The sequence below is a fragment of the Pezoporus wallicus genome, unplaced genomic scaffold (assembly GCF_028554395.1).
Source record: "Pezoporus wallicus isolate ANWC-B61680 ecotype Strahan unplaced genomic scaffold, APGP_CSIRO_Pwel_v1 scaffold_8441, whole genome shotgun sequence".
In the NCBI taxonomy this organism is placed as follows: domain Eukaryota; kingdom Metazoa; phylum Chordata; class Aves; order Psittaciformes; family Psittacidae; genus Pezoporus; species Pezoporus wallicus.
In genome coordinates this window covers 608,495-622,762 of record NW_026641359.1, presented here as the reverse complement: position 1 = coordinate 622,762, position 14,268 = coordinate 608,495, and the positions used below count along the sequence as shown (strand labels likewise).

At 44.7% G+C, this 14,268-nt stretch overlaps 1 protein-coding gene and 1 long non-coding RNA gene across 2 annotated transcripts in view; one reads left to right on the top strand and one right to left on the bottom strand.

The window, feature by feature from the left end:
* LOC130606756 (protein MRP-126-like) overlaps positions 1 to 14,268 on the bottom strand; it is a 201,326-nt gene that overhangs the window by 36,627 nt on the left and 150,431 nt on the right. The gene's annotated exons all lie outside the window — the stretch shown is intronic.
* Positions 5,131 to 12,980, top strand: LOC130606758 (uncharacterized). The gene is made up of 3 exons (XR_008974043.1): positions 5,131 to 5,182; positions 6,686 to 6,795; positions 12,854 to 12,980. It is a non-coding gene; the product is annotated as an uncharacterized LOC130606758 (long non-coding RNA).

Genomic DNA, 14,268 nt, shown 5'->3' with positions numbered 1-14,268 from the left:
TAGGAGTAAAACATCCTTCTATCTAATCTGAATCTACCCTCCTTCAGTTTCAAACCATCACCACTTTGACATGCCATGCCAAGATATCTTTGTAAAATCCCATGGTGGTTCCATGTATTTGAGAGCTTTGTAAACGGGGATGAATCCACCACAGCAGCTTTTCCAGCATATGATTTCCGTAACAGAATGCATTTCTGGTATAATATGGAATAGGATCTCCTTCAGCCAGTGGAATTTACCTATTAATAAAAAACTCCTAAAGACCTGAGTTTATGGAAGAGTCTAACATGGGAGAGAAGGCTATTCTAATGCAGACTTTATGTATGCTCTGAAGATCTGGTTGAGGGAAGCAATCAAGACAGTGCTCAAGGCATTTTCCTGAGCCATGCAATTCAGAGCTGAGTCCTGAATTTTAATAGTAAAGGAAGTCCCAGCCAGGTACAAAAGGTCTCGTTGACTCATGTGTGTGCTATTTTAGGAATGAAGCTTTTAAGTTTTACGCTAAAACTGGGTGTCGTTCCAACTGCTTGGAATCCAGGAATGCTGCTTATGAAAGTCTCTGTTCACATAAAAAGAATTAAACAACATAAAGTGTTTTCTGAAATCTATTAGTTTGAAAATGGAAGTGGAAGAAGATGGTGCCTGCTCTTCAGTGAGTAGTGAGTTCCTCTCAGTACCTAGTGAAATACCTGTTGTACATCATGAGTTTCTTATACATCTCATGGAGTGGTGCGTCTTCAGGTGGTGGGGTTCTGCAAGCTTCATTCCAACTGTGAACTTTGCGTTTTTATTTACCTTAACCATTAAGTTCTATGGTAAAAACTGAGCTGAGGTAGATGATCGGTAGGTGGAAGGAGGGATCATCACTAATGATGACCCAGTTTATGCGCACAGCAGTGCTGGACAGCTCTTTGTTTCCTAAATGTTCTGCTGTGCCATGGGAACAGGTCTGTAGCCAGTAGGAACCTGGCTGAAGACACAGGAACAGCAGCAGAAAGAGGACATATTCTGGGCAAAGTGATGTAAAAACAACCAAAGCAAGATTTTGTGTTTTGCTCAATGCTAACTTTTATTGTCTACAAATCAAGAGAGGGAATGAAGAACGATAACATTAACAGCAAAGATAGCCCAAGTCCCATACACCAAGAAAAGAATTAACAGCCCCACTAATATCTAAGAGCTTTTTTGCTTTACACGATGAGTGACGTATTCAAGTGCATTGCAGATGTTCAATAACGAAAAGGCAGAAAGAAGGCAGCTCAAGTTTGAAGACAAGAAGAAAATCACAAGGTGTTTACTCCATCGTCATGTGAACCAGGAGCAGATGAGCAGGTTTTCATCTCCCTGTGCCTGTTCTTGTTGTGTGCCAGAGATGGGAGCCGGCAGAGCTGCTTTTACTTCCCAGAGTTGGATCAGCGAAGCCTCTTGATTGTGGTACAGCACTGCTGGATGGGAATGCCATACTTCCTCAGGGGATAGCAGCATGGCACAGGGCTGCAACTCAGCACAATGGGCTTCTTCACGGTGTAGGAGCAGCAAGATAGACACGCAGCAGGGCAGCAAGGGCGGCAGGTACAGCAGCAGGGTACCTGGCCACAGCAAGAGCAGGTCTTCTGGCACACCTTGGTATCACAGACGGACTGCTGGCATGGGTCACAGCAGACAGACTGCTGGCATGGGTCACAGCAGGTAGACTGCTGGCACGGGTCACAGCAGGTAGACTGCTGGCATGGGTCACAGCAGGTAGACTGCTGGCATGGGTCACAGCAGGGCTTCTGGCATGGGTCACAGCAAACAGACTGCTGGCATGGGTCACAGCAGGTAGACTGCTGGCATGGGTCACAGCAGGTAGACTGCTGGCATGGGTCACAGCAGACAGACTGCTGGCATGGGTCACAACAGGGCTTCTGGCATGGGTCACAGCAGACAGACTGCTGGCATGGGTCACAGCAGGGCTTCTGGCATGGGTCACAGCAGACAGACTGCTGGCATGGGTCACAGCAGGGCTTCTGGCATGGATCACAGCAGACAGACTGCTGGCATGGGTCACAGCAGGGCTTCTGGCATGGGTCACAGCAGACAGACTGCTGGCATGGGTCACAGCAGGGCTTCTGGCATGGGTCACAGCAGACAGACTGCTGGCATGGGTCACAGCAGGGCTTCTGGCATGGGTCACAGCAGACAGACTGCTGGCATGGGTCACAGCAGGGCTTCTGGCATGGGTCACAGCAGGGCTTCTGGCATGGGTCACAGCAGACAGACTGCTGGCATGGGTCACAGCAGGACTTCTGGCATGGATCACAGCAAACAGACTGCTGGCATGGGTCACAGCAGGTAGACTGCTGGCATGGGTCACAGCAGACTGTCTTCCGGCATGGGTCACAGCAGACTGTCTTCTGGCATGGGTCACAGCAGACCGTCTTCTGGCATGGGTCACAGCAGACTGTCTTCTGGCATGGGTCACAGCAGACTGTCTTCTGGCATGGGTCACAGCAGACTGTCTTCTGGCATGGGTCACAGCAGACTGTCTTCTGGCATGGGTCGCAGGAGCAGGACTGCTGGCATGGGCTGCAACAGATGGTCTTCTGGCATGGCTGGCAGCAGCACACAGCCTTGCTCTTCACGACGGAGCAGCATCCGCATCTGCAACAACGCATGTTGTTTGTAGAGTGGTTGGTCAAGGCTGGGAGGAGCGAGGACCTGAAACACAGAGTACTTTCAGATACAACTTCTTCCTAAGTATATAGAGGTGTGTTTTGTTTTGGCGTTCAAATGCTGCTAAGTCCAATGGTAGTAGCCACATCATACACTGCTCCCAACTTATTTGCTTTGACTTCCATCCCAAGAAGCTTATTTTCCACTTTGCTCTTTCTACCAACTGTCTTTTGCAATAAGCAATAGACCAACAGGCTTGGAAAGCCAACATTTCAGAGAGAGCTTTAGCTCACAGAATCATAGAATGGTTTGGAAGGGACCTTTAAAGGTCCTTTAGTCCAACAACCCACAAAGATCAGAATCAAAGACACATTTCCATTCATTGCTTGACCAAAGCCAAATGAGAACCATTGCCATCAAAGAACACCGCTAATGGGTAACACTTACCGTGCTAACTGAGTGGTGCAGTTGAGTGAGGAGCAAAGGGATGGGGAGACCTTTTATTTAGCTCCAAATTGTCCTTCCGGAAATGAGGTACCCCACAGCAATTCATGATTTATGTGTTAAGCCTATACTTATTTGTTGAATGGGCCTTCATCTATTTAGTCTTTGCCTCATTATTTCTGACCAACCCATCCATTCTGAGTTATTATCCATTTGTTCTGTAAATTTTTTACAGTTTTTTAATGTCAAGTTAAATGGCAGTGTCAATTGCAGATTGACATCTTGTGTGATGCTTGTGAACTGCATAAGAGGCATGTTTCTGCTCATTTTGCATATGGTAATGCGGTTACATTGAGATGCTAGGTGGCTTGTTCAGAGCTAGCGAGTCCTCAATTAACATAAAATCCATAATTAAGATTGAGGAGCAGTCAGTTCCATGGATGTGCAGAGGCCTTCTGGACGTCAGGCACTTCTCAATATATTTTTTTCTATTAAAACAGAATTCCAGAAAGTGTAATTCCATGCCCTCATGGTTTGCTTTTGGATGGAGAAATGCTAAAGCCCAATGTCTGTCTTTGGAGTCTCTGCTCATCAGAAGGGCATATATGTGACAGAAAGCTCTTGACATAGAATCATAGAATGGCTTGGGTTGGAAAGGACCTGAAGATCATCCAGTTCCAGCCCCCTGCCATGGGCAGGGATACCTCACACTAGAGCAGGTTGCCCAAGCCCCTGTGTCCAACCTGGCCTTGAACACTGCCAGGGATGGGGCAGCCACAGCTTCTCTGGGCACCCTGTACCAGCGCCTCAGCACCCTCACAGGGAAGAGCTTCTTCCTTACCTCTAACATCATAACCCTTTGTGCCTCATCCCATCCATGCACGGGAAAATGCATGCCCTTGGCCTTTCCAATATCAGAAATATTAGGTGCAAAGGACTGTGCCAATTTATCATGGAAGTTTGGAATAGAATCAGGGTCAAATTGGTGTCTGTGTTTTCCCAGTTCCTTTGGGATATCTTTAAATAAAAGCAAAATGCAAAACTTTTCTGGCAGTTTTACATCCTGTTTATGCTCAGCACAACTTCATTAGCAAAATTCCTATTCCTTTTTTTTTCTTTCCAATTGTATTGTGCCCCCGAGCCATGAAAGATCCACCTACTCCTGTTACGTTTGGGATAACTCTAGGCTCAGTCCTCAATCGCCCATTGGCAGTCATTAGTGCTGATGTTAATGATCACACTGCAATTATTCATTGATGAAGCTGATACTTAGTTTGCGTGAAAGCCTGAAGGCCTCACGTGATGCCCTGAGCACCTTTAGGATTTCCAATTAAACTATGTCTTTACCAAAATACACCTGTCTCCGGTCAGAAGGGACTCATGGGACCCCAGCCCATGACTGACGTGACCAAATGTCTTGGGTCTGAGATCACCCAAAAAGGGAGGGATGCTCCTGCTGCTGTGGGGTTGTGCATCTGCAGGAGCAGAGCACCAAAGGACCCTTGGGACTATCTCTTACAACATGCTGCCTCACTGGAGATATCCTGATTTCTGCTGAGGTGAAGGAGAGAAGATTCTGTCTTCATGCAGAAACACGGTGGGATCCATGTCGCAGATCCTGAGGGCAAGATAGGTCATTGTAACCCTTCCATTGTCTACTGGTGACATAAAGCACCTGTTTCCACTCAGTCTCTGTTGGGTAGCTACTGTTTCTATTTGACTACATCCCAACTTTGAGATTCATAGAAACCACCCAGGCTTGCTTTGAGGAATTCAAAAGACCATGAGGTCACCACCACTCCAGGCAAGCTCTTTCCAAGGTAAATATTGCTGTCCACTAAAACACAGGCTTTGTTTCCTACTGAGTTTGCCTTCGTGCTAATGACTGGGTTAGGCTGGGTCACTGCCACCCATTATAATCTAATTAGTGATAGAGACTTACACGGGCTGAGTACCTGCTTCCCAGCTAACAATAACAATAAAGGAGGCTAATGGCAAGCTGGGAGGTGGTTTTTGATCTTGCAGAGAAACGCCAGGAGGCTCTGGTATTAGGAACATGGAGGATCAGGAGCAGGGAGGTAAAGTAAGAGCTATTTGTCAAAGTTAGGCAGTTTTCTGTGTGCTGTTGTAGGGATCTGGTGCAGTGATTCACCCAGTGCCTCTCTGAATCAGAGCCCCCTTGCTGCTGCTAGAGCTGGTCGTGAACATCAGAGATACCTGAAGCCATTTGAGGTGGATCCATAGACAGCTAAGGTTTTCCAAGAGAAAAGGTTCAAATTTGATCCCAAACAAGATCCCAATTGAATTTTACATTGAGTGAATGAACTTAGCAGGCTCTGTAAGATGCCCAGAGTAACACTGCTCTGTTTGTTTAGATTTAAAAACTACGGATGCAGTGAAGCAATCCTTGCTGTGAAGCAGTTAAGGCAAATTCCTCCTCATTAATCCTTAGGGGTTTGCTCATGGTTTATCCTGGTTGTGGAGATCCGCTGTTACATTATTTAACAAGTAGTCAGCAGAGCAGAAATGTTCCTCTAAGCCATCTAGAGTGTTAGGCATAGAGGATTTCTTCTCTTGCTAAATGTCTATGGGCTCTGATTTGAAAGAAAGTATTCTAATGAGGTAAAACATTTATAAAATCTTTGGTCCTTAATGTCCCAACCTTGCCAGGGTTGACAAATACTTGGAATCATAGAATAGTTAGGGTTGGAAAGGACCTTAAGATCATTAAGAATGGAATAGAGTAGAAATGAAACCAGCTTTGTTCTTGTTTCCCTGTGATCTTCAAGTTAACGGGAACAGCAGAAAGAGCAATGAGTTCAGAAGCCTTTTGTGGGATTTGGAAAAGGAAGAGGAAACAGTGTGTTGTGATTAGTCAGAGAATAGACTTGGAGCCTTGGGTAGCAAGGGAAAGTGAACTTGAAGACAAAATCATGCCTATGTACAAAAACCCCTTTCTGACACAATACCTGACCGGAGAGTGAAGAATGAGTAAGGAAAAGAGTTTTTAATGCAGCTGCCATGGGTTGCATGAAAAATGAGCCATCTCTTAGCAATGGCAGCAACTTGAATGGAGGTGAGTAACTAATTGCTCTCTGCATCCCGTTTGCAACTTTTCCTTTTTAGCTGTTCCTCTATAATGACAATTTTCTCCTTAACCTATAAATACCTAATTCCAATTACTTATATACCAAGTGGTCATTTACAAGGTGCTTGCAGCTCAGCCAACTCATTTCCCACGCCTGCCCTCGGATGGATGAATCACGCTGGAGAAACCTGTCATTTTACACTGTAGAAATAGTTTAATTGTTCCAAACCCTGCAGGATTCGCTTTGTTTTGTTTCCAAACATAGCAGCAGCTTTTAAAGATCACCTCTGCAGTGAAAACATGAATGTGCAGGCCAGGCCCCAAGCTCTAACTCTGAAAACCCCCTTGCTGAGCTCAATGCAAAGATTTGGTTTCACCAGTAATTAACACGTGTTTCTCCTAGCCCTCTGCGTGTGTTGCATCACTCCTGGCATCGCTGGTGGTGCTGCGGGCGTTTTCCTTCACTTTCATGTTTTCTTGGCATTCCTCCTTCTCTAGCTATTTTCACCAGTGATTAAAGCATGGCTCCAAAACCACACGACAAAACCCGATGCCGCCAGATAGGCAGATACGGCGGAGCAGTGACTAAAACCATCCAGAACTGTTAGGTAGGCTTGATATATAATTTTTATTGTCTTGCTGGAGATAGAAGCAGCAAAGCAAGAAAGAAACTATTCCCAGTGGACACTGGTCTTTGCTTTGGCAGAAAGATTCAAAGCTCATTAAACTGAGAGACTTATCCTAATACCATGCTACCCTCCAGCCCTTTTAAAGGTGTTTGCTTGCAGAGGAGCAAGGGCTGGCAAGTAACGAGCAAGCAGATGAGCTTGAGGTTTTGGGTGAGATCCAATGCTGGGGTTGAATCCTGCTGTTAGTACTTGGGGCATTTTGGTGGCAGGTCACAGATGTTCTTGGTGTACTGGGGGCAGTAGCGCTGCACAGGGGGGCAATAACGCTGCACAGGGGGGCAATAACGCTGCACGGGGGGGCAATAGGACTGCACAGGGGTGTAGCAGGGCGTCACGTAGGTGAACTTCTGCACAGGCTGCCTCTGGATGGTGTAATGGCAGGAGGATCCTGAGCTGTGGCAGCCAGAGCTGGATCCATGGCAGCCAGAGCTGGATCCATGGCAGGAGGACTCATAGTCATGGCAGGACCCGCGGGAGCACATCTTCCTGGAGTATTGGCAAAGCTGTCAAGAGCAAGAGATCCATGTGGTGAGAGGAGCCCCACATTTACTTCTTCTATTCCCTCCCTTGGAACTAGAATTATCTTAAGGGCTTTTCAACAAGGTTTTCCTACCAAAACCATGATTCAAACTCATGATACTTGAGATCCCCAGTGAACTTCTCTTTCTTTTTGCCTACCTAATCCAGACTGAATCATAGACTCATAGAATAATTAGGGTTGGAAAGAACCTTAAGATCATCCAGTTCCAGCCCCCCTGCCATGGGCAGGGACACCTCACGCTAAACCATGTCACCCAAGGCTCTGTCCAACCTGGCCTTGAACACTGCCAGGGATGGAGCATTCACAACTTCCCTGGGCAGCCCATTCCAGTGTCTCACCACCCTAACAGTAAAGAATTTCTTCCTTGTATCCAATCTAAACTTCCCCTGTTTAAGTTTTAACCTGTTACCCCTTGTCCTATCACTACAGTCCCTATACTTCAGATACTGGAAGGGTGCTATGAGATCTCCACGCAGCCTTCTCTTCTCTAAGCTGAATGTACCCTCAGTCCTGACTAATCTGGAGGGCTTGCTCTGGCAACTGCTGTGTGAAGCTAAATCCCTTCAAACCAACACAGTAAACTCCCAGGTCTCATCACCCTTGTGAACCAGAATGGAGGTCGTGTTGCCTGAGGATCCCTTTGCGTGCCTTTGCTGCACCTTCCCTGGTGATCCCATCCCTCCATCCACGATACTTGCCTCAGAGCACCGCAAAGGTGCCAGGCATTTAGCTAAGTCCCAACTCCCAAGCTCCACAGAAACCTTTAGTGGAGCATCAACCAAGACAGTAAAATCGGTCTTACCCTCGTCAGCTACAAGGAGAAGCGTCTGGAAGCAAAGTCGAGTGACTGAGGAGGACTGCATCCAGTGATCTTTTATAGGGCTCCAAAAGGTTATCTCGGATGTGAGACACCTCTTTGTAATGGCAATTTAATTACTTCCACACTCAATCCCGGCGATGTTTGCACTACCCTATTTTTAGCCTCTTTGACGCACTGTATATCATCCGATATGCAATTCCTAATGGATTTTTCCATAAAGATTTTGGAAGGCATCTCCTTGCCGTTTCCTGGAGATTAACACTAATCTCATAGGTGTTAATTAGCTTGTGAATGGGCCACTGGGATTGCATCAGTAACTTAAGGTCTTTATATCTCAGAAATGCTGACTCCTGGGGTAGGGCCTACCGTTCTGTGCGGGTGACAGCTCAGGATTGTAATTTATATGTTGTTGAATGCCAAGAGGAAATGGGATTACGAGCTCCACAACTCATGGGTATGGCATGATGTTGGGAAGTCTGGCGTGATCCCTTCGTTTCCCCGGTACAGCAAAAAAATCAAGTATTTGTGATCATTCGTATGTTCTTTGACCTGGCTGGACTCATCAGATTGTTCCATGTGTATCAAAGGTTATTTAGTACTTCAGATCAGAGAAAAATGCCTGGTGATGAACTCTTTGCAGGGCACGAGGATGGTAAATTTTCCTGTTCCTTGGATTTTCTTTCCCTTCGTTAATATGATAGACTTTTTCACCTGACCTCACCTGCAGAAGTGTCTGGAAAGCGAAAGATTTGGAGAAATGGAACATTTGAGCTAAATACTGGGTTCTGCCACTGTCACTAGTGGTGAAATTATGGGCATTAAAGATGGATTTATAATCCAGTTTGACCTGGCCTTTGAAGCATGAGAAAATGAAGCCCATAACTCATCAACTTTGGAAAATGTTACCCATTAGAGTAATTTGCTAACTGCTAAAGAGAAGCATTCTCTAAAGTACTGGTGTCCTACAACTTTTCTTCAGGCTAGAGGTGACATAATTGCTTGTGGTGAGTTTTGTGTAGCAAGGTAGGATTGCACAAATTCCTCAGGGACATTTTGTGACTCAGTTGTGTGTCCAAAACCCAGTCAGCAAAGCTGGTGCTTGTCTGACACTTCTCTTTTCCTCTGTGCTTTGGCCTCCAGCACCACACCAATGCTCCTCAGAAATCTTTCTACCTCCTCAACAGCCTTCTGAAACCTGGGTTATACCCACTTGAAAACTGTTTCTGAATCAAATTCAGATCTTGCTCAGGAAAACAGCATCTCTAAAGAGTTCTCATCTATTGCTTGTGATTCTTTTAGGGGAGTACGTAAGGGAAGCCCAATCTGCAGTAATTAAATATCAGTTTCAGGGCAATGTGGTGGTTGATACTTGCTCAGTTACATTCAGCATTGTTTGTTTTATAAGCTCTCCACAATTAAGCTGTTCAGATCTGTGTCTTACATGAGGTGGATCTTCTGACATTTCTCTGCTCCACATATACCAAGAGTATATAGGTATATATATATATATAAAAGAGTATATACTACTTAGAAACAACACTGGAATATAAAAAAGAAGTTTGTGACTTCTGTTTTCAGAGGTTCAGAAGTAATAAGAGATTTGAAAACCTTTGTATGCCCAAATTCTGAAGTTGAGCTTGGAGTTGCATATATTGAGTAAGAATATGAACAACTGTGAACTGCTTATTCCTCTTTCATTTAATGTGTCCAAAACAAAGGAATTTGCATTGAATTGACTTTGTTGTTGTTGTTTTCAAAGTGATGGGACAAAACTCTGTGTAGACCAACTCATTGGCTGGTGTAAGCAGGGGAAGGTTTGCTCTGTTCAGCCCTTTTTAGGTCCATTTCATTTTTGGTAGTTAAGAACTTTTCCCCCTTCTGATGTGTCTGTTTTCTTCCTGAATGAACATGGGAATTATGAATGAACATGGGAATTGTTGGCCACCAACTATTGGGGCATTTTGAGAATAGGAAGAAATTGGACTAAAGAACCAGAAAACAAATTAAAAAGCCTAAAGAAAAAAAAAAAAGGAATAAAGAAACTGAAGCACAATACAGGTCTCATGAATTGTAAGATTTATTTCCCACACCCAGATGAGTACTGGAACAGAAGTGCATAGCACAGAAAGATTCCCAACAGTAATTATGCCCTGAATAATTAGAAAGGACATTTCCTGAATAATTAGAAAGAATGACACCGTGAATGATAATTAGGGGAACACTTCATCCAGACCAGTGGTGAGGCACATGACAGAGACCCAGGGATTTCAGTAAGGATGAGATGATCCATGGCCACAGCATCCAAGGGAGGAGTGAGCTGGTGGGTCCAGGTGCCAGAGCTGGATCCTGCTGTTAGTACTTGGGGCATTTCGGTGGCAGGTCACAGATGTTCTTGGTGTACTGGGGGCAGAAGGGAGCCGGGGGGTAGTAACGCTGCACAGGGGGGCAATAACGCTGCACAGGGGGGCAATAGGACTGCACAGGGGTGTAGCAGGGCGTCACGTAGGTGAACTTCTGCACAGGCTGCCTCTGGATGGTATAATGGCAGGAGGATCCTGAGCTGTGGCAGCCAGAGCTGGATCCATGGCAGCCAGAGCTGGATCCATGGCAGGAGGACTCATAGCTGTGGCAGGTCCCACGGGAGCACATCTTCCTGGAGTATCGGCAAAGCTGTAAGGAAGAAAAAGAGACCATCAAGCTGATACAGCTGCCCCACTGTAACTTTCTTCTTTTTCCTTGGCTCTTTACCCATAGAAATTTTGTTTTCCTCTGTTCTGTAATGTATGGGATATCTTGACTCTAAAATTATCTTGGCTTGTCTTTTGGAGATGCTCTATGGTGGTCCAGCTCTGATGGGAATTTCTGTACCAAGAAGCTGCTGTTGGCTTTTTAAGTTGAATTTTACTTCTAAAATCACACTGACTTGTCTCAGATCTCTCTCCCTCCATCACCAGCTAGTCTGGGAATTAAATCCTTGCTAGGTCCCAAAGGTTGTCTTTGCAGATCTGGCCCTTCAAGTACTCCTATTTTCCTGTCATCCCATCTGCTGTAAGAAAATCATGGGCACCCTTTGTGTAACTTACACATATAGCCACCAAAACTAAGAAATTTCTAAGACAAAGGCAAGATCTAAATACAGAATTAGTCAGCTAGAATTCCTCTGTGAGCTCCTGCTCCTGAGAGTAGAAGAATCAATATAAGCCAACTTACCCTTTCTTGGAGCAAGCAAGAAGAGCACTGGGAGCTGCTGCTGAATGAAGGAGGAACAGAGGATGTTGAACTTTTATATCGTCCAAGGGGCTGTCTGAGAAATTATGCATCTCTTGGCAATGCTGACAATTAAGTTGTCACATTCATATTTATCTTCTGTGTCTAGTTTTTTAGCGCTTCCGATTTGACACAGTCAGGAAGAACAATTATGACTTTTTCTTAACATGTTAATAGGCAATGAATTTCCCAATCTGCTTTATAAGGGAATTTTGAAGGCAGTTGCATATTTACGTATGAAAAATGAACCTAACCCTAGAGTTATTAAGTGATTTGTTGTTGGGCAACCGGTATTGCATCAACATTCAATTCACAAGTGTTGACTCCTAACCCGCATGCTACCCCTTGGTCCACATGGCAGACTCACATTTTGATTGATATGTGCTTTTTGTGACACAAGGGACTGTAATTATCAGCCACGACTCACATGGACTCTACTTAGAGAGAAGTCCTGTTGACTAGCTCAAGCACACCTAACACCTCAACACCGGAGATGACGCTAGAAGGATGTCCCCAGTTCCATTTCTTCTGTTCCATTTCTGAGCCCATCAACCATCAACTCTCTTCCCCTTCTGCCACAATATTATCCTGTTTACATTCCTCCTAGAAGGGGATTTCAAATCCTAAGCAGGAAGGATTTGTGCTGGGAAGTTATCACCTGTTCGCATCCTGTTTCCAGATCCTAAATTGCTTCAGGCTCCTGTCTTACTTAAGCAGTTTTGTAATTTTTCCTCATTACAGTGTTTCATTATTTACCACCAAGTTTCTCCCACAATGGCCCAAGACTTGACTTCAAGACAATGAAATGGGTAATTGTTCTTTTCCTGTGACTTCTCCTTATGTGATACTCTTTGGGAGCATCCCATAGGTCAGTCTTGCTGCAACCAGAACAAGGGGGGGCCTAAATGTTGCTAACCAAGTTCAGAAGGGAGCAGCTACCCTTCTTGAGATGGTCTTCATAACTTTCAGGGTTTATTTTCATGTCACTTTTTTGGGGGGGAGCAAATTAACTGCTACTCTGCCAACAGTTTTGTATTAAAATTCAGTTTTGTATTCAAACTCTTAATGATGCTAATTCATTATGAATTTGAAAATACATCCTGGAAAAGCATAGTTTCATATTCTGGTTAAGGTTCTTTCTTTTTCAAGGCCAAGACTGAGCAAAACCCCAGTGATTTTAAAGTCTTTTAAAGCCCTTGTTTAGGAAAATCTCACCTACAGTCTTCTGAAAAGCACGGAGAGTTATAAGTAATGAAAGAATGGTTCATCTAGGTTGATAAAGTGGTATTTTTGGGGAAGTCTCTTGTGTCATTTTTCCATCACGCAGGTTGCACCTATCCCTTTTGCAGATACTCAGAGTTAATGATGGAAGCTGAAGCTTGTTGTCAAGCTCTTTGTGAAACCGATGCAGAGAAACAGGCCCTGGCGGAAGAAAGCGAGCAATCCTGTTCTAGAATAGATGTCTCAGCTAGATGGGTTGGTTGTCAGCTGAGTAGATGATAAGGATAGTCTTAGGTTATCAAAAGTAGTGAGAGATTTAGCATTTATTTTGAACAGTGTAGGATTTTCATCGAAAACACTAATTTGAAGTTCAGGGAAGGAAGGGGAGGGATAGAGAAGAATTTGAGGCACCTATTTGCATTTATTAGACACCTTAAAATGTTTGTAATCCTGAGTCAGAGTGACAAATGAAGTATGAAGAGCTGCTGAAGTAGGGAACTGGGAAGGACATTCCTAGGCTTCACAGGGTACAGATTGGCTCATTGTGTTCTTGTCCATAAATGCGTTCATCTGTTGCAAAATTGCATCTGGAATGATGGGCTTTCATTCACTTAGAAAATTTGGGATGTGTGCATTTTGTGATAAGTTGGAGAAGAAAAGAATGAGAAGTCAGCGGTAAAGATAATTCTTGAGTAAAGAGAATAAAATAATCATAAAATCATTTTTTTTCCTTGGAAATGAAATTTTATTGTCTCATCATAATGTTTTAGAGGTTGACATATCATGTGTAAGCCACCACCAGCAGAAATCAGTCCCAGTCTTTTGGGAAAGAGCATAGAACAGATCTGATTTATGTTTTGAAGGAAATTCTAATCACAGATGAGGTGATCAAGGATTCACACAGATCAAAATATGAGAAAAGAGAACCAGGGATTCAAGCTTTAGGCATCAAGAGCATCCAAGGGAAGAGTGAGCCGGTGGGTCCAATGCCGGGGCCGGATCCTGCTGTTAGAACTTGGGGCATTTTGGTGGCAGGTCACAGACGTTCTTGGTTAACTGGGAGCAGAAGGGGGCCGGAGGGCAGTAGCGCTGCATGGGGGGGAAATAGGGCTGCACAGGGGGGCAATAGGTCTGCACAGGGGTGTAGCAGGGTGTCACGTAGTTGAACTTCTGCACAGGCTGCCTCTGGATGGTGTAATGGCAAGAGGATCCTGTGTCATGGCAGGAGGAGTGGGATTCATGGCAGGAGGTTTCATGGCTGTGGCAGGCCCTGCGGGAGCACATCTTTCCAGAGTACTGGCAAAGCTGGAAGGAAGAGAGAATTAGTCACGCTGGTGTGGTGGCCCCAGTCTGTATGAGCGTACCTGCATTCTCTAATTTGCTCTGGATTGCCCCATTTTCTTACTAATTCCTAATTCTTCAGGGATAAGAAAGTGATTTCAATGCTGATTAGGTATTTATAATGATGTATATTATGTGCGGATTTACATCCCCCACTAAGACCATGAGCTTTTACAGCTGCAATTTGCTTTGCAGAGGAAAA